This window comes from Etheostoma spectabile, chromosome 7, assembly GCF_008692095.1.
Source record: "Etheostoma spectabile isolate EspeVRDwgs_2016 chromosome 7, UIUC_Espe_1.0, whole genome shotgun sequence".
NCBI lineage: Eukaryota > Metazoa > Chordata > Actinopteri > Perciformes > Percidae > Etheostoma > Etheostoma spectabile.
The window spans coordinates 769694-789196 of NC_045739.1; the positions used below are offsets into that span (position 1 = coordinate 769694).

Genomic DNA, 19503 nt, shown 5'->3' on the forward strand with positions numbered 1-19503 from the left:
GAAAGGAAAGGGTCCAAGTATGATTGACAAGTCAAGACATCGGTTCCAAAGGATGCATTTCCAATCCAAGTTGCACTTTTTAGAAACACAAACAGTGACAAACAATTATAAACTCCTAAAACTCTATTGTAGGAATCACATCTGCCTGTATTGTCTGACCAAGGACAAAACTTTAAGTGGAAGATTCCGTTTGAGATAATGGGCCACTCAGTTAGTGAGGAGGATCCACTGTATGATGAGATCTGTTTGCTAGGGGCCTGTATCACTCTTTAGCAAAGTGTTTCTTCTGTAATAGTGCAATGTCAACATTTCTCTTTTTAAGTAAGGCTAGGGTGCAATCAAACCATCACTGTTCCAAACTAACAATTCCAAAAAAGCTCCTGTTCTAAATGAAAGTAGAGTGGAAAAGCCAGCATGCTTTCAGCTTTCACTTTGTAAATCCTAACAATAGTGCATCCAAAGTTAAGTTCCTCAGAGGTCTGTGATCAAGATTGCCACGGGGAGCAAACAGGAACAGCAGCCCTAGTTGCCTGGATGTAACAGCATGTGGTTCCATAAAATTGACCCTAAAATAAACACATTTCTCGTCAACATAAACAGGAAAGAAAAGCACAAAATAGCAAGCACAAGGAAAGGAGACTAACCTAATAGTGGCCTAATTAACCTATGGAGCGTAGGCTATATTAAAAAGGACAGAGATGTCATTCAAAAACCACAGTCTCTGTAATCATATCAGATAACACTGCAATTAAACTGGACACGTCAAGAGATTAAGCAAACCAACAGTCCATGTTCATCAAGCAGTTGTTTAATCCGATCCTTCATGGTGTTCTCCTCAATAGAGTACCAGAGAAGCGGTTCAGCCCGCCCCGCGTGTTACCGGTGAAGCAGGAAAAACCAGACCCTTGACTCTGAATCCATGGTTTGATAGAAGGGCTGGCGACGCTTGACCGTGAGTTTGTAGTGGTCCGGGGGAAAAAAAATCTTTTTTACATTGTGTCAGGGGACAGGCAGCTAGCAGATAGTGAGATGTTTTTTATAGTGTGTTCGGGGACAGGCAGCTAGCAGATAGTGAGATGTTTTTATAGTGTGTTCAGGGGACAGCAGCTAGCAGATAGTGAGATGTTTTTTATGTGTGTTCAGGACAGCAGCTAGCAGATAGTGAGATGTTTTTTACAGTGTGTTTAGGGGACAGGACGAGAGGACGCTGGCGTTGTTTGTTCGCTGCTCTCTGTTACCGAAATCTTTGTGTGTAACAGATTGCTATACAACTAGGTTTTACAGTACGTTATCGACCAGTATTACGTTCAGTAAGTTATATTAGTGTTGTTGCTACTTTGAACATTGTGGATTGAAATGTTCCCGTACCTAGCTATCCATCAATGCCCTGCCACCGAGAACTTTCAACGAAGTCACTGCTGATGTTCATGAGGTCCCCTCACAAGTCACTGCTGGTTGCTTAGGGGCTGATTGCCTCTTCTGTGCATCACGGGCATTGCTAACGGCTAACAGACCACTCTCCACGACTGACATGATGCTGAAGTATTCCTTCACCCAAATAAAGAACTTCAACAACCACGCCACTCCATCGGGCATATCGGTCATTAAACAGCTTGGACTCCTTCGCCGCCGCGCTACATACACAGAAGTGCGACGAAAGTTTGTTTCTCCCGGTCGGAAAAACAACATCCCATCTGGTCTGGCGCACCCCTCGTCGCATCTCCAACACGTCTCAGGCTGCTGCCATCATAGGAATAAAACGCTGGAGTTTCCACGGCAACACTACGCACTAACTGGGATGAAAAAGTGGAGTGGATTTAGTCTACTCCGACCAATACAGAGACACACTGCTCCATCCACCATAAAGATTGAACTGTTTAATGCACATCCATCACAAACAAATCTTGCCTCATACATGACCCTATTTGGAACGATGTTTGGATTGATGTGCCTTACAGAAACCTGGCACCAACCAGATGTTTTTCTGTCCTAAATGAGACCTGTCCTCCTGGCTACTGCTACCTACAGAAAGCCGCGGCACAGGGCGCGGTGGTGGTCTGGCTGTCATCCACCGAAGTGATCTGGGTTGTCCCCAGTTGCCCTACCTGAGCTGTCTCTTTTGAATGCCTTGCATTAATGTAAGCCCCCTCTCTCTACAACGATACTTTCATCTACCGGCTACCCAAACATCTCTTTCATCCCAGAGATGACCAACCTCTCTCAACATTTGGTACAATGTCTGCCAATATCATAGTCCTTGGAGATATGAATATTCATGTAAACTCTCCCACCTGCCGTTTGCAGCAGAATTCCCCAATTACTCGAACTGTTTTAATCTGACACAACTTGTCGATGTCCCCACTCACACAGGGGGCACACACTCGACCTGGTCATTACAAACTCTGCATCTCAGCAATCTTCTGGTCTATGATCTGGGTGTCTCCGACCACAAGGCTATTTCCATGAAGATGTCTCACTGTCACCCTCATCAAGCCCAAACACAAATCTGCTTCAGAAATCTGAAAAACATCAACCCAGAGACTCTGACATCAGACCTCCGACATCTCCGTCTGCAAACTGTTAACGCCATGGACTCTGTGGATTACTCCAAACACACCTAAGAGTATCCTGGATCTCCACGCCCAGGTCACAACCAGAACAGTCACTATCTCCCGATCAGCTCCCTGTACACAGTGAGCTACGGAAAATGAAGGCATCAGGGCATGCCATAGAGCGAAGATACAAAGCCACAGGTCTCACTGTGCACAAGGTAGCTTTCGGGATACCAAAAGGATTACTCAAAATCACTTACAGAGGCACGGTCACAGTTCTACTCAAATGTCATCAGAACAGCCAGGAAACTCCAAGAGTTGTTCTCCACCATAAATCATCTTCTCAAACCACCAAACCCCCCACCCCGCAGAAACTAAGAAGAGCACTGTAACATTTCCTGGACTTTTTCAAAAACAAAATAGACTCAATCCCTTTCCTTCCTGGATCCTCAACACTAGCCAGCCCAACTGTCCACACAGCTTGCAGTCCCCCAGTCCCTACACTGCTTTCCAGAAATCCCAGCAAGAGGTTGAGAAGATCATTCAAAGGATGAAACCCCACCTGTGCCCTCGACCCCTTTCCTACAGCTCTAGTCAAAGCAAACACTCTTCCCCCAAGCCTCTGACTACCACTGTATAAAACCACTCCCTCCAGTCTGGCAATGTTCCATCTGCCCTTAAAACTGCAATCCGACCACTTCAGAAAATACCCACCATTGATCCAGAGACCACAAATTACTGCTCATTTTCAACTCTCCATTCTCTCCAAAGTACTGGAAAAAGTTGTTGCCGCCCATCTCCAGGACCACCTCAAGCTGACAACCTTTTTGAAAAATTTCAGTCTGGTTTCCGCTCTGCTCACAGCACCGAAACAGCCCTGGTCAGAGTCACAAACGACCTACGAATGGCAGCTGATGCTGGCTCACCGTCCCTTCTCATGCTCTCGATCTGTCTGTTGCTTTTGACACTGTGAATCATGAAATACCCCTAACAGCCACCAAGCCACTGGACTCACGACACTGCTCTGAAAGGTTTAAATACATCACGGACAGAACAGAGTACATTTCACTTGGAAGCGCAAGGTCCCGGCAACACACAGTCACCTGCGGAGTCCCCAGGGTAGTCCTTGGCCCCATCCTCTTCAATTTACATCCCCTCGGACGTCATCGTCGCCATGGAGTCGTGCAGCGGAGCGCCCCTTAAACACTAATTGTTTGTTATTTTCCGGTGTGCGATAGCAAGGAGGAGAGTACTTCTGGGGATTGAGTGGACTGAGTACAGGGAAAAAAGCAGCACCAGAGTCGGAGGAGCTACACTAGTGCGCAGCAACATAAGTAAAGGTGTTTAACCTTAAAAACGTTGTCTAACGCTCTGGGCCTGAGGAAATTTTACAGTTAATTTATTTATAAAAAAGCTTGTAAAACATCAACCTGTTGTCTACAGTCAAGATATGAACATCATTTTTTTAGGACAAACTGGGTTATTGAATATTTGGGTGCAGTGAGGTCACTTCATGTTAAAAATGGTTGTAGGGCTTAAGATAAATAAAAAAAAAAAAATGAATCTTCCAGATATGTATTGATATCACAGACATATAAGTAAAACCTAAGCCATTTTCCTCTAAAACAATTTTATATGTCTTGGGAGTCACACTGTGAAGAAATAATCATTATAACTTATACAGTTGAAAAAATATATGCATTTTTTCCAAAAAAGTCAAGACGTTTTGCTGTCATGACATTACTTATGCCAATAATAACATAATAATGTCATATTTAGATATTACACCCACAGCAATGTATACAACCAAATTGTGTCAATAGTGCACCATTTGGCTTCATAGAGTCTAGAGGCATTTTTGTCCCCTCTGGCCTTCCATACAAGAGGGTGCCTTTATCTCCCAATATGGGCATGCTTCCTGAAAAATAGACAGGACAGACACAGAGTGGGAGAGCAGGGAGTAGACGAACGATTCAGTGGCAGAGATGAGCCAAAACGCAATGAATTATGGATAAAAGTGGACCAATCTTGGATATAACAGTATGGATTTAAAGCCCAAAGAGGCTGAAGTTCCAGGCTGGATAGAAAATCCTGTAGAGGCTAGAAAGACGAGGAAAAGACCGCCGTAAAGCCGAAAACGTCAGGATTTAACGAAACCGAAAGTGAGTAAATCGCTTGTATCGTTCAAAAGTTATTAAACTATGAACCAGGTATTTTACTCGTGGGCGAGTGTCTCGGGGTCAGAGGGTTAACCGGCGGCTCCGTTAAACCTCTGAACAATCACTGGAAAACTCTGGATACAATTCTCAGCCGTTCACTGAGACCCCGCTAATACCCGGACTGGATTATGGACTGACTGACAAGACTAATTGACTGACTACGTACAGGCAGCTAGCAGATAGTGAGGAGAGGTTTTTACAGTGTGTTCAGGGGACAGGCAGCTAGCAGATAGTGACATGTTTTTTACAGTGAATAAACATTTTTTTATCTCTTTTGTGTGCATTGTCTTTCATATATTTGAAAGGGGAAAAATCTACTCCTCTTCTAACTATTGTGGGGGACACTTCCACTCCAACCCTAGCCCCCCATTCTATACCTATATACGATCATATACACCAGCTGTCGCTTTTCTGCTCTGAGAAGTAACGGTATCGAAGTCTCGCATTGCCAGACCTTCTGGGTATCTTCTGGCTAGTCCAGCAGATGGGTCTCAGATGTATGAAAAGCATAGTGTACAAATAATAAGGGGGATAACCTGGATAATAATTGCTATTTTCTATTCATTTTAGAATCACGCCATACCGACTAATATGGTGTATAATCTGAAACGGTTGCTGTGCAGTGTTCACTTCGCTGGACTTTCACTCCATGCTTGCATGTATGTTCTAAAACCAGACCAAAGGAAATCCTTGTCTCGAAAACTGTTTCTGTTCAAGATGCCCACTACAGTTTTGGTAGAACTTGTTTATGTTTAAAGGTTGTTTGATTTGTCTGGATTTACCCTGCAGAGATCTGAGGAGCAGTTAACCACCAGAAATCCACCAGAACTTAGAATGCCAACACAAAGAAAGAGAAAGGTGACAGACATACGGCCAAAAGGAGTGATATCCAGCACAATCCCGGCAGTTGATCATAGATAGAATGCAGAGGTCACCTGCCAATTGGAAGGTTGGTGGTTCCATGTCAAAGTGTCCTTGGGCAAGACACTGAACCCCGAGTTTCCCCCAAACTGTGCCATCAGTGTGTAAACGTGTGTGAATGGTGAATGGTTCCTGTACTATGTAAAAGCGCTTTGAGTAATCCTTGAGACTAGAAAAGCGCTATATAAGAACAATCCATTTACATTTAAGAATATAGTAACCTCACCATGTGTTACCATCTTTATTGTTTACAATAATCGTGAATCATAATGATTATGCATTTGGATAAAAGCGCCAGCAGTAATTAGTAACAGTAACAGTATGGGTGTGAAAAGGTGAAAAGGAGCAGGAAACTATAGGTATCTTGGGCACTTTAAAGCTACATTGTGTAAGAATTCCTCCCATTTAGCAGTGAAATTGTATATGACAACCAACTGAATATTACTTTCTAGCCCTTCCCATTCTGGGTTATGTCCCTTTTGGCCTAATGTATTTTAAAGATGTAGGCGCAACATGGCTGCCGCCATTTGAGCAACTCGCTTGTATGGATTCTGAGGGATTCTGAATGGCAAATTCTACTCGTATGAGAATATATTGATTAGTTGGTGGAAGTAATTATACATGAATGAGCACATATTTGTGAAAGAACACATTTTTTTTGTTAAGAATCAACAATCTAGTGTGCATTTGTTGGTATGTTAAGAACCAGTCCCCAGCACCGATGTAGTTATTGATTTGAATTGAAAATTGTTTAATATTTGATGCACACCAATAATCCAATCACAATGCAAGTTAATGCTAAAAGTGATCATTGTAGTCAAAAGCCCATACATATAGGGTGGGGCGAGAGAAGAGATTTAACATACATTGTGTACCCGACCAACAATACTCACCTTGGTGAGTTTACAGTTGTAAAGTTCAGCTCTGCTTGTTGCGGGGGCCTTTTCACAGCGCTGTTATAGGGTAAACACAGTTGTAGCTAATGGAAATCACTAATGGCTAGCTTTTAATAACCAAGCATTCGCAATCAGCTTTATTGGCAGTTGATTACTCACTTCCCTATCTAAGTCAAATTTACCTTTTATTAATTTCATCAGCTGCAGCTGTGTTTAGCCAACAGTGACACATCTCAGAAAAATATAATTCTACCACAGTTGTTCATCATGGAACTGATGATTCAACCGGGAGAGTTTCATCAGCATCCAAGCTGAAGGAATGCTCCAACTCAGTGAGTCATTGTCTGTGGCAAAAAAGTAAGGAGATCCTTTCCAATTTTAATATAATGTTGCTTAGTTATTCTAAATGCTGGTCCACATATGTATATATAGCCATACAGTTTGACAAATGCTGTGCCATGTCAGAGGGAAAGAATGACAGAGTTAGGGGTAAGGGAGGGTGTGAAAATGTTAAAGGTAAAATAGAGGTTGTGAATCATTGCTTCAAACAACCCGATGACAGACATAAAACTTGTCGTGCTTTTTGTATGGCGGTGCAGATCCACATGATGGATGAAATCTCATTACCTTAAAAGTGCCACTATTTCAGTGGTATAGTATCATTTTAGCAGTGAAGTGACAGAAGGCCAGAGGCATGATGTCTTGGCTCCCATAACCATAAATCCATAGCTCCCATAAACTATAAATATTTTCCCTAACAATGGCTCCTAGACGGAGTTTGACATTGCAGTGTGTGTATGTATATATCGTTGTAGCAGCGGAGACCTGGCCTACTGATTCTGATTCTCCAAAAGCAATCACACCATAAAATGTTAAGACACTCTAGGAAAAAGGATCTTTATTTTGACATAATCCAATGACACTAATAAAAAGTAATCCACAGCGATGAGTCGATCCACAAAAAGGATCCCGGTGTATCGAGCACGGTCACATTCACCAGCCAGCTCCAAACAGGGGAACGAGGCCTCTCCACTTAGCCATTTAAACTAAGTGGGATGTAAACATGTCCAGATGTACACAACACGCACAATCAATTAGTAAACTGACGGCAAATGTATATAAATGGCATTTATGCAATCTTTACTGCAACGTTGGCATGGCAAGATGTCCAGACTAGTGCAACAGTAATTTAGTTTTTTGCGACCTGCACATGCGTCAACAATGGTCTCAGGTGTACAGTGTTCATTTTAGGGCATCCTTAGATCTCAGACAAGGATGTCAGACTCAAAAGAAAAGGCGTCAGGTCTCGGATGAAAAGGCATCAGGTCACAGGCGAATCGGCAGTGGTGTATCCTAAAAGTCACCCAGTCTCAGAAAAAAACCCTGTCAGCCTCAGACAAAACAGTTCTAGCAAAGATTATTTGAGTAAGCAAGCTCAATATTATGCAAATTCACAATGAGATAAGAAAGATGTTGATTTGCTTGGATTTGGCACAGTTGCTCAAAATAAATGTCTGTGTTCATTTCAGCTGCAGCTGAGAAATTTTGCTAAAGCCAAAAATGTTTTTGCAGTTTGAAGGTTTAACTGCCAGAGGATGCTGCTTCTTCTTCAAAGTCTTCCATCTAAAGGTTAGAAAGTCTTCTCTGACCCTAAAAAAATTAGGTCAGGAAACAAAAGGGGTCTCAGTGAAATGTATTTAAATCAGGAGAGACATGTTGCAGATGTGCAAATAAAATTTATTGTACATATATATTATACAGCTCAAATACAATGTGCAAAGTCTTTGTCGATTAGACTCAATTGCTATACGGATCTTTTGTATATCGATATAGGGGTAGAGAACCATCAGACCCCCAAAACGGAATCAAGACACCGGTGGTGGCGACGAAAGAGCCTGAAGAAGCTATTTATATTGATGTTTTTTAACGTCTACAGTTTCATGTATTTGTGTCATGTACTGTTTATTCTGAAATGGAATGAAGCCCATTCACGGCAGACAGCAGAAACACAGCGGTCGAACAAGTCCACACCCCCACCCCAGAAGAACTACTAAGTGTAGATTCCTTTCGTCCATATCCAATGATGAGGAATTAACATGAATGTCTGACGGACCACCACGACGGAAAACAAAACACAAAAGGTAGACTTTTCTGGAACTTGACACCAGGGGTGCTCGACCACGAGTCGGGGGTGAGACTGTGTTGCCCTGGGAGATGAGACTTGCGACGATTTGCAAAATGGGAAAAGAAATGTTCTGGCCTGACGACGAGTGTGATCCAAGTGAATTCACCATTTGCCATGTAGACGGTAGTAGGTGGACCAAGGTGGAATTCTGTAAAGAGTTCAGGACTATTTCCGATATGACCACTCCCTGGAAAAGGACACATTATGTTCGACAAAAAGAATTGGGTAATTTATAGTTATTATCAGGTAATTTATGATAATCATAATTGACACTTGTTTCTTCACAGAATCAATCTCCTCACTAATTGAACACAACAGAAACAGAATGAGCAACATGCATGTCATGACTGTTGGTCTGTTGGTTTTCTTTGAATCTACAAAACTTACTAGTAAATTATTTGCCCTGTAGAAATATCACTTCTTCCAAAAAATATGATTGATGAGGTTAGGGATGTTGGACGGCTATTATTTACAATGTATGACTTAAATGTCTGATGCTGTTTGTGAACCCACAATGGGGTTTGTAACTTGAATGCTGTACTCAGTAAATCTGCTGAACGGAACTCTTCGTCTCATGATTGATCCTTGTGTCTGATTAAGTCTGATTAAAGAGGGCGTGGGAATTAATTAACAGGAGTCAGATTTGACAGTCCTTAGGGTCTCATATGGACAAAATTCCACAAAAATGTCCAACCCACTAACACAACCCCAGTCGCCCACTTTATATTAATCACCAAGTGTAAAAACAGTTGCCAAGAGAAGAAAAGCTCATGTCTATGGTTAAAGTAATATATTATTTGATTGTGTCAACGGGTTCAACTAACACATGTGTGTAGGAGAAGTGTAGGGAAAAGAGCAATTTAAAAAAAAAAATTATAAAGAAGCAGAAAAGAGACTTGGATATCATCTCCAGAGTCAGGCTGTACCGGACTTGCTTGAATATTAACATTTTTTGTGTTGTTAATTTGGTTTATTTACCCAAGCATAACATAATTTTTTGTCAGAAATAACATGTTATTGCATAGTTTTCTGTCCAATAATCTAACACAGTCATGCTTACAGGCGTGCTTAAACCCCCGTACTCTGCACACATATTCATGCACCCTTTTAGTGCCCATTAGGGATGGGACACTTGAAAAAATTGAATAAAAGCCTAAAAAGCCACCGAAATAACATGTATGCACTGCAACAGAAGCATCTTTCCCATCAGGCTGAACATCTTTCTGAGTTTAGCCATCTCAAAAACAGCCTTGAATTAGCTGACTCATGTGTCCAGTCACCCGTTGAATACTGTTCTCAAGGGGATCCTTATAGGTTTGAGATTCATGTAGGAGCTATTTTATGAATCTCAATGGAAAACGGTAACATTGCAAGCATGACTGCATACAGTCTATAACATTTATTTCATTAAATTGAAGTGTCAGAAAGATTTGCTTCAAAATGGAAAAAAAAGAAATTGAATGCTCTAAATGACAGCTTGCCTGGCTATCACAGATGCTTGCATGATACTGCAGAGCAATTGGACTGAACATTAAAGTTGCATTCTGTAATTGGAAGGTCAGAAAGTTTGTCCTACTGTAGCAGAAAACCACATTAACCTTCACAAGCCTTTAAATCAGAGGAATATTTAGAGGAGCAAAGAGCACGGGTCCAGTGCTGTGTGACTGACCACCAGGTCACTGATCTGGCAGTGGGACTGGGGTTTTCTGTGGTTGTGTGTTTGGTTGAGTGGGAGGAAGTGGACAGATGTCCTTCTTGTGTACTTGACTAGTGAGAGAACACACACACGCACAGCTGTAGAGGACCCAAGGCAAACATTGTAAAACCTGTAAAAATGAGTTGTGACCAAACACTTTTTGATTTGTAAAGACATCCATCCATAACATCTAAACTCTAAACCCACAGTACATTTTTTGGGGGGCAACCAAAACAATATGTCCACATCCAGAAATGACGGAGCAACATGATCCTTCATTTGGAGACTTGTTTCTGACCACCTGGCAAATGTAAGTCCATTGTTTCTCTCTATTAGCTTTGTTTTTGGTCTCCACCTTGAGAGACATATGTCTGTGTAGCTGCTGTATGCTTCACTCTGTGTCCCAGCGAGCCTCTCTCTGGCTCTGTCTGCTGCTGAGTAGGTAGTAGTGGCGGTTTACAGCGGCCTGTGTTACAGCTGGAAACGACGCTATGAGGGCGCTGAAAGTGAACCAGAACAGTAACGTTTTGGGCCGTTCATAAACACTGAACTAAAACTTTAAAGCTCTGTAAAGAGGGGAGATTCAGCTGACAGTTCTTTGGAGGTTCACATTGTTAATTCATAAGTTGTTAACCCTCCTGTTGTCCTCGGTACAAATTTGACTCCTTTTAAAAATGTCTGTTTGAGTCCGACCTGTGACAATTTCCTGCGTCTTCCCCCTTTCTCATCTAGCTGTCATGTCAATTGAAGGCAGAAAATCCCCCAAAAATAATCTTAAAACAAAAAGAAAAGAAATAGGGCATTCTTTTTAACCAAATTACTACATTCAAAAGTATGGATTCCATGCAACGCTCTTTGCAAATACAATTGATCACTTTCATTGTTTATTAGTCAAAAATAATTCATAATGTTTGCTTTATTAATTCAATATAAATGATGTTTATTGACCATGGATTCCAAAAAGTAACTAGTAACTAGTGGTAGTAAGGTGGTGGTAGTCAAAAAAAATGCAAGAAAATGTATTTAATGGCGAAATGTCTACCAGCTCAGGTCGCCCCGGAAGCTCACCTGGCTGAGTGTGCGACTGAGCCTTTGAACATGGGTTATAAAGACTCCTTAGTCCTTTCCGCAGTGACTGCACGTTCGATTCTAACCACTGGCCCTTTGCTGCTTATCGTTCCCCCTCTCTCTCTCCCGATTCCTGTCCTTAGTTGTCCTGTCATTTAAAGGCCTACAAGGCCCAAACGGTAATCTTCCATCGCTTTAGTAAATCCTCACATTCACTTCACTCCAATGTTTTCACGCCAAAAATCAATAACTTTTCTGTTAATAATATTGTATTTTCTTACCCTGTTGTCACATGGAGCTCGGTGGGCGGGAGCTGGCATTTCAATAGAACAGACTATTGGAAATGTTTACTGGCACCTGTTGTGAGAACAGAGCAGCACACCGACACATGTAATGGGGGATTGATTGCGCCATAGGCCACAGAGTTTGTGAAATATCAGTCCCTGCATGTTGTCACTTAATATAAACATTTTGCTTTTGTCGTGTTGGTGGAAAATTGGGCTACTGGTGTTTGCTTTGCACAGTCCCACACTCCAAGGCTGCAACAGGCACTTCAGAGCTGCTGAAGCACAATAAGACTCAGTCCCGCTGTGCAGACACTTCCAGTGACACGTGTGGCTTCAGAAGATGCTTAGAATGAGAGATGACAAAGAAAGATAAAAAGAAAAAAAAACAAGACAAATTAGACTGCACTTCAGAGTGTCAACCAAGGATAATGCTATCAATATGCAAATAATGTCAGAGAATTGAAGAGATGGAGCGGAGCAGAAAATCTGAAATGTGTGTAGTGCTGGCGATGAAGAAGGATGGACGGAAGTGTAGACAAAGTAAAATGATTAAAGGATGACAGAAAAAGGACAAAGAAAAAGCGAGGAGTAAGCGGCAGGGGAATTTGTGAGCTAACATGTTGCGGGAGGAGAGAGCAGCCAGGCGTCTGATGATTACATCCGACAGCAGCTCTGTGATTCGCCTCAGGGATGGAGAGGAGCAGAATCAAACAGAGGAACAGGAACCAAAGGAAGGAAAGTGAGAAGGCAGAGAAAGAGAGGAAATATGGAAAGGCAGGGTCAGGTGTAGGTAATACAAATGTATTTGGATTCTTTGCATTCCTGCTGTCCTTCAAAGTGATCTTTTCTCTACTGTTGCAAATATTTAGTATTTTATTCTGTGAAAACGCTCATCTGTTTTATTTGGTGTCGTGAATTTGTATCATAAATTGTTACACTGTTTTCCTTTCTGAAGATGTATTTGTCTGAACGTACATTGAACCAATGGTGCTTGAAGGAGATGAATCCAAATTGATTTCTATTTTGGCCCTTAGGTGGTTTTGTAAAGGAGTTGGTCAAACTCAGAATTCTTTTCCAAACATACTGAATATCATAAATGAGTTGTCTGAGTCAAAATCATGGAGCACAGAGCTTTAGGGGAAAATAGTAGTTTGGACGTAAGCCATTTAGAAGACTACGTCAATTCCAATGCACTTGTTTAAGTGAGTGAGAGAAAGGAAATACACTAAATTGCCCTTACGTTAGTCTGTATCAACAACGTTTAATTTCCGAAATTCCGCCAGATGTCCCTCATTTTTGCCAAGTGTCTTTTACTTTTCTCTTGTTTTGTTTTGGTGTTCCAACCTGCGGCGGATTTCTGAGGACTAAACAAAGGCAACAACAAAGTACAGTGTGAGGGTTCACCAGTAGCTTCGTTTGTAACCAGTTTAACCCTCGTCTTGTTCTCCCGGGTGAAAATCCTGGAAATCAACCCTTTAATAGTCCCTTTTTCCAACACTTTTTTTGAAGTATCTGTCGCTTTTTGCAAAGTTTTTGTTTCTGTTTTCCTAAACCAAAATTTCTGATATAGAAACTTCTTTTTGTTTTTGATTAACACCCACCATAGTCAATATCTATGACGTTTTCTTTTCCGGGATTGTTCAGATTTCAGCTGGACGTCCGTCACCTTCCGCGTTCTTTGTGTTGACGTCTTAACCCTTGGTGGCTTTCTGAAGACTATGGTTACCTGGCCTTCAATCTCTGCAGGGTAAATCCACAGCTAGCTCAGACTATCTGTCCAATCTGAGGACTATGGTTACCTGTCCTCAGATCTCTGCAGGGTAATCCAGACAGCTAGCTAGACTATCTGTCCAATGTGGGACTATGGTTACCTGTCCTCAGATCTCTGCAGGGTAAATCCAGACAGCTAGTCTAACTATCGTCCAATGTGAGGACTTGGTTACCTGGTCCTCAGATCTCTGCAGGGTAAATCCAGCAGCTGCTGGACTATCTGTCCAATCTTGAGCCTATGGTTACCTGGTCCTCGATCTCTGCGGGTAATCCAGACAGCTAGCTGGACTATCTGTCCAATCTGAGGACTATGGTACCTGGTCCTCAGGCTCTGCAGGGTAAATCCAGACCTAGCTAGACTATCTGTCCATCGGAGACTATGGTTACCTGTCCTCAGATCTCTGCAGGGTAAATCCAGACACTAGGACTATCTGTCCAATCTGAGGACTATGGTTACCTGTCTCATAGACTCTGCAGGGTAAATCAGACAGCTTAGCTATCTGTCCAATGTGAGGACTATGGTTACCTGGTCCTCAATCTCTGCAGGTAAATCCAGACAGCTAGCTAGACTATCTGTCCAATTGGAGGACTATGGTTACCTGTCCTCAGATCTCTGCAGGGTAAATCCAGACAGCTAGCTGACATCTGCCACTTGAGGACTATTTACCTGGTCCTCAGATCTCTGCAGGGTAAATCCGACAGCTAGCTAGACTATCTGTCCAATCGGGACTATGGTTACCTGGTCCTCAGATCTCTGCAGGGTAAATCCAAGACAGACTAGCTAGACTATCTGTCCAATGTGGGACTATGGTTACCTGGTCCTCAGATCTCTGCAGGGTAAATCCAGACAGCTAGCTAGACTACTGTCCAATGAGGACTATGGTTACCTGGTCCTCAGATCTCTGCAGGGTAAATCCAGACAGCTAGCTGGACTATCTGTCCAATCTGGACTATGGTTACCTGGTCCTCAGATCTCTGCAGGTAAATCCAGACAGCTAGCTGGACTATCTGTCCAATCTGAGGACTATGGTTACCTGGTCTCTCAGACTCTGCAGGGTGAATCCGACAGCTAGCTATATCTGTCCAATCTGAGGACTATGTTACCTGGTCCTCAGATCTCTGCAGGGTAAATCCAGACAGCTAGCTGACTATCTGTCAATCTGAGGACTATGGTACCTGGTCCTCAGATCTCTGCAGGGGGTAAATCCCACAGCTGCTATACTTCTGCCAATCTGAGTTTTCTGTTGACGACTAAAACTACTTGTGAACGTACAAATGTTCCACCAAAACAAGTTCCTACCTTTGTCTATTTTGCAGAGCCACGGTCGATTGTGGTTGTTGATTAGGGTTACCACTGTGACGTACACCGGCTATTGATCCGTGCCCAAGCCCGCTTGAAAAGGGAGGTCTCGAGTACTGGTCTTGTGTTCTCCCGTAAAGTTTTTATCAGGTCAGTAAACCAGGTATACCTAAACACTGAAGCAGACTGCCAGCAAAGATCCTCTATACTAAAGAAAGGGCATTTCAAGCAGCCCCAACGATATGAAACGTTACACACTTCCCGTCTTGTAAAGGGGCGTGGCCTTGTTTGAAAGTGTAGTGAATGTCGTGTGGATGGATGAAAAGATATATTTGTATCATCTATTATTTTCTTTTGCTAACATTAGATATTTAAAAAGCTAAAAGAAATTTAGTGTCACTGCGATTAGTCTCTTTTAAGAGCCTCACAAACACTAACAGGACGATCACATGGAATCTCTGCCTGTCATTCTACTGTCACTGCAGGGGAACTTTCAACAGCTGATCACAGCGACAGCATGCCAAGTAGAAGACTGCAAATCAGCATGATAATTGTTGCCAACTGACGTTACTTTCATCTCCCCTTTCTGCTTACACACACACACATTTATACAAACAGAAAATGTGTGCATGCACACATTCAAACATAGAAAAAAATAAAACATGTATTCATTACAATGAAAAGACACACCTGCAGTAATCCACCTGACAGTAAAAGAAAGCATTACGATACAAAGAGAGACGCAGCAAACCAAAGAGCAAGCATTTAGTGCAACAGTGGCGAGGAAAAGGGAAAACATGGGACAGAACCAGGCTCTTGGTAGGTGGTGTCTGACGGTGCCGGTTGGGGTTGTAATGAATAGTGGCAATAACAGTCACGGTAAAAGATAAGGGAACAGTGACTAGAAATAGTAGTTGTAGTAGTTCATGGTGTAGCAGGATGTAGAAGAGCACTGCAGAGCATAGCCGGGTGCAGCAGGGTATAGTAGGGCGTGGAGCAGGTCCACGGCGATAGCTGCCACCATGATGTAGGTGCCACTCTAGGAACAAGTATTTCTGGGACATGGATGCACACAGATGAAATGGAGAGGAGAGAGGAGCTCAGTGGATCAAAGGAAGGAAGTCCTCCTGGAGTCTAAACCTGTAACAGCATAACTAAGAACTGGTCCGAGGCAGACCTGAGCCAGTTCTATGAGGGTTGGTAGAGTCTGATGACTATTAAGAGAAGCAGAGAAGAGAAGGGGTGCTCTGACATGACAACACTGTGTGAAAGCATTCTTGTGGAGAGCAGTCTGTTGTTTCCAGCACTCCCTCAGATAGAAACCACAACTGTGCCGGGGGAGAGCTGCAGATCTGCAGAGAAATGTCTTCCTCAGAAAAAAACATTGAACATAGATGATGCATCAGCAGGTTTTTGTAAGTGTCCAAGGTGACTGATAAATGCGGCAACAGCACTGCGAGCAGGCACGCGTCACACAGAGAGAAAAGTGAGAGAAAAGAAAAAGTACGGAGCCCCCTGGGGTCCGCTGAGATAAGGATTCATAACAATCCGTGCTCAAAGATTCCTAAACGTAAACTAAATAGAAAAGATATTCTATATCTATATATAGTATATTTTTACCTTAATTAGAACCGTCGTCTCCTAGTTGTACTACAGCACGTACTGTCGGGAGACACCACCTTATTTAATCATTAAATTAAGATATTTTGGTGTTGGTGTTGTAGTTTGTATACATCTAAGCACCACCGGCTGCCACTAGAGATCCTATTAATAATAATAATAATTATAAATCCTATTTCTCCAGGTGGGAGGACGACTCGTTTTGATGAAAATTAGTTTGTAATTCATTGTTAACCTTACTACGTTAGGAAAGATACATCATTTGGGATTTAATGTCAGTTCACTATAGAGTAATTGATCCCAGAAGTTTGAATCTGTGAATATCTTTCCTACTTTGCTCATGTTTATTACGATTATGAACCCGTGCGCACAGTTTAGTTTAGATAAGCTGAGATTGAGTGTGTGAGTCCTTGACAACTGTAAGTCATACAACTGATGTCGTCAGTTCATTAAGCCTGCTGTTGTGTTGGTCTGTAGTTCTGGCACATCTAAAGCTAGTTAGCTAGTCCTTCATCTGTTACCTAGGTTACACCTGGCTGTTGATTTGATATAATGGAGATTGTCAACGCCATCGCTCCCGTTTGCATTTTAGGTGCATTTTTTCCATGCGTGCTGAATTAATAGTGGGTTTATTGCTATTTGCTAGCATATATGATTCCTATATGCATTGTGTATGGTAGTCTCTTGTAGTGGTGCACCTGATGCACCACTACAAGAGACTGGACAGATCCCCATCATCCTCGGCCTGATCTGAGTGACATGTTTGAGACAGTAGACTATGCATCAAGAAGGACTCCTGGCCAATGTGCTGCGGAATTCTAAAATATATGAAACTTCTTAATTAACGTCTGTTTAGTATTTCATATTTTATCCTTTATTTTCTTTCCAGAAGCCATATTTGAGCACACACATACATGCAGATTCCTTTAAATGTTAAAGGGAAGATTAAAAAAAGAGAAACTGGATCTGAGAATTCTCACAGAATCACAACTGAATTCATATGTTGTAACTCAGTCAGAATCTTATTAACCTGGAGTCCCAGTCTCATATCATAATAATCATATAAGGGATGTTTTAGGCCTATTGGCAGACATCCATTTAACATGTAGCCAATGACATTTAAAGAGCTTTTTCTCCATGGACACTGAAGTTCCTCAGCGTGTTCTCTAAAAAATACTTGTCATTCACAAGGCTACTTTTACTTTATGTAAATTTCCAAGCCTGTACTCTTTCACTTTTAATTGATTAAAGAAGTTAAATCCGTACTTCTACTTTTACCAGAGTATTTAACACAAGTATCTGTACAGGAAGTGAGTACTTTTGCCATCTCTGTTATCAGAGCAGACGAGGATCAGACATGTCTCTCAGCATTAGGCGGCTGAGTGAGCGAGGTAAATCTGCTCTCTGTGCTGTCACGTGTTGCCTTCAAAGGCCAAAGTTGAGACTTTTAACCTCAAAAGGCCAGAAAACAAAAGGTGACTGGCACCTTTGTTTCCTCTGTCTTGTTCCAAGGTCAGCTACACTAGTGACTACTAGTGAAACTAGTAACCAAAGAACATTTCCTCATGGACACTTTATTGCTGACAGATTATTTGTCAAATGAGGATGATCTCATTCTGTGTGTGTGTGTGTGTGTGTGTGTGTGTGTGTGTGTGTGTGTGTGTGTGTACTCACATAAGAGTGGAGGAGTTGAGACTGGCTTCTGGCCTTTAAAAGATGCCTTTTCAAAAAAAATATTCTTCTTTTCTTACTGACACGATGTGAGCACATAGACCACGGCCATCACTGACATTTCCTTGCCACCTGCTGCGTGAGACACACACACACAAACCACACACCACACACACATTCAATTTGTAATCTTGGGACAGAAAGAGTTATGAAAATGTCGGCCATATGGGCAATATACACATCCTGCACAGTCGCAAACAGTAACACACCTCTGAGCGCAAAGTGTACATCACTAGGTCCATAGACAGCAATACACACACACACAAACACACACAATAATGAAAAAGCACACAAAGAGACATGCATACACACACATGAAGGCACATTCAGAGGTTCAAAGAAAAGTAAGCTAACACACAATACATGCATTGTGTGTGTGTGTGTGTGTGTGTGTTATCATCATTAGATTGGGGGCTTTGTTATTTATCCATTTCTCTAAAATGATGAAACTATAACACAGCTAACATTAGTCTCTTGCTGTCCACACACTGTGTGTGTGTGTGTGTGTGTGTGTGTGTGTGTGAGATGCTTAAAGGATCAAGCAGCGCTGCAGGTGGAGGGCTGAAAAACAACCTTTAAGCAGGAATCCACTTCAGATCAGCCTCATTATGCTCAACACCTGATGAAGTGTAGCAAGGTGTGATAGTATAAATAACCTGAGGGCTGATGGACTAATATGTGAATGCAGAATATATACTGAACAAAATACACAAAAAACACTTGGATTATCTAATTTTTCATGAGCTGAACTCAAAGAGCTGAGACTTTTTCTACATACGCAAAAGGCTTATTTCTCTCAAATATTGTTCACAAAAGTCTAAATCTGTGTTAGTGAGCACTTCTCCTTTGCTAAAATAATCAATCCACCTTGCAGGTGTGGCATATCAAGATGGCAATAAAAGTTGTTAATTCAGCTGCTGCCCACACCTCTGTTTATTTCCTGGTGAAGGTGATTGTCACTACCTTTATGCCTTTCTGTCACATCTCCAGTAGTCACATTCACTGTGTTCACTTGGAAGGAATAATTACACATAGCTAGGCACTGGTAATGACATTTTGAACATGTTTAGAGGCTAAAAACAGGTTTATAACTTGCCCTGTATAAGCCTGTTGGGTGCTAACTCTAGCAGGATGATAACACGGTGTAGGCAGCACCGATTGGTTTCATTTTTCTCTCTGACAGCACTACACATTTAAAAAAAAAAACAGCTACATGTTGAAATTGACCAAAATTCTCCTTTAATACTGTTTACTTGGA

At 42.0% G+C, this 19503-nt stretch overlaps 1 long non-coding RNA gene across 1 annotated transcript; it reads left to right on the plus strand.

The window, feature by feature from the left end:
• The first annotated feature begins 6048 nt into the window (after positions 1-6048).
• Positions 6049-19000, plus strand: LOC116692122 (uncharacterized). The gene is made up of 3 exons (XR_004332635.1): positions 6049-6159; positions 17139-17141; positions 18990-19000. It is a non-coding gene; the product is annotated as an uncharacterized LOC116692122 (long non-coding RNA).
• Positions 19001-19503: the final 503 nt, after the last annotated feature.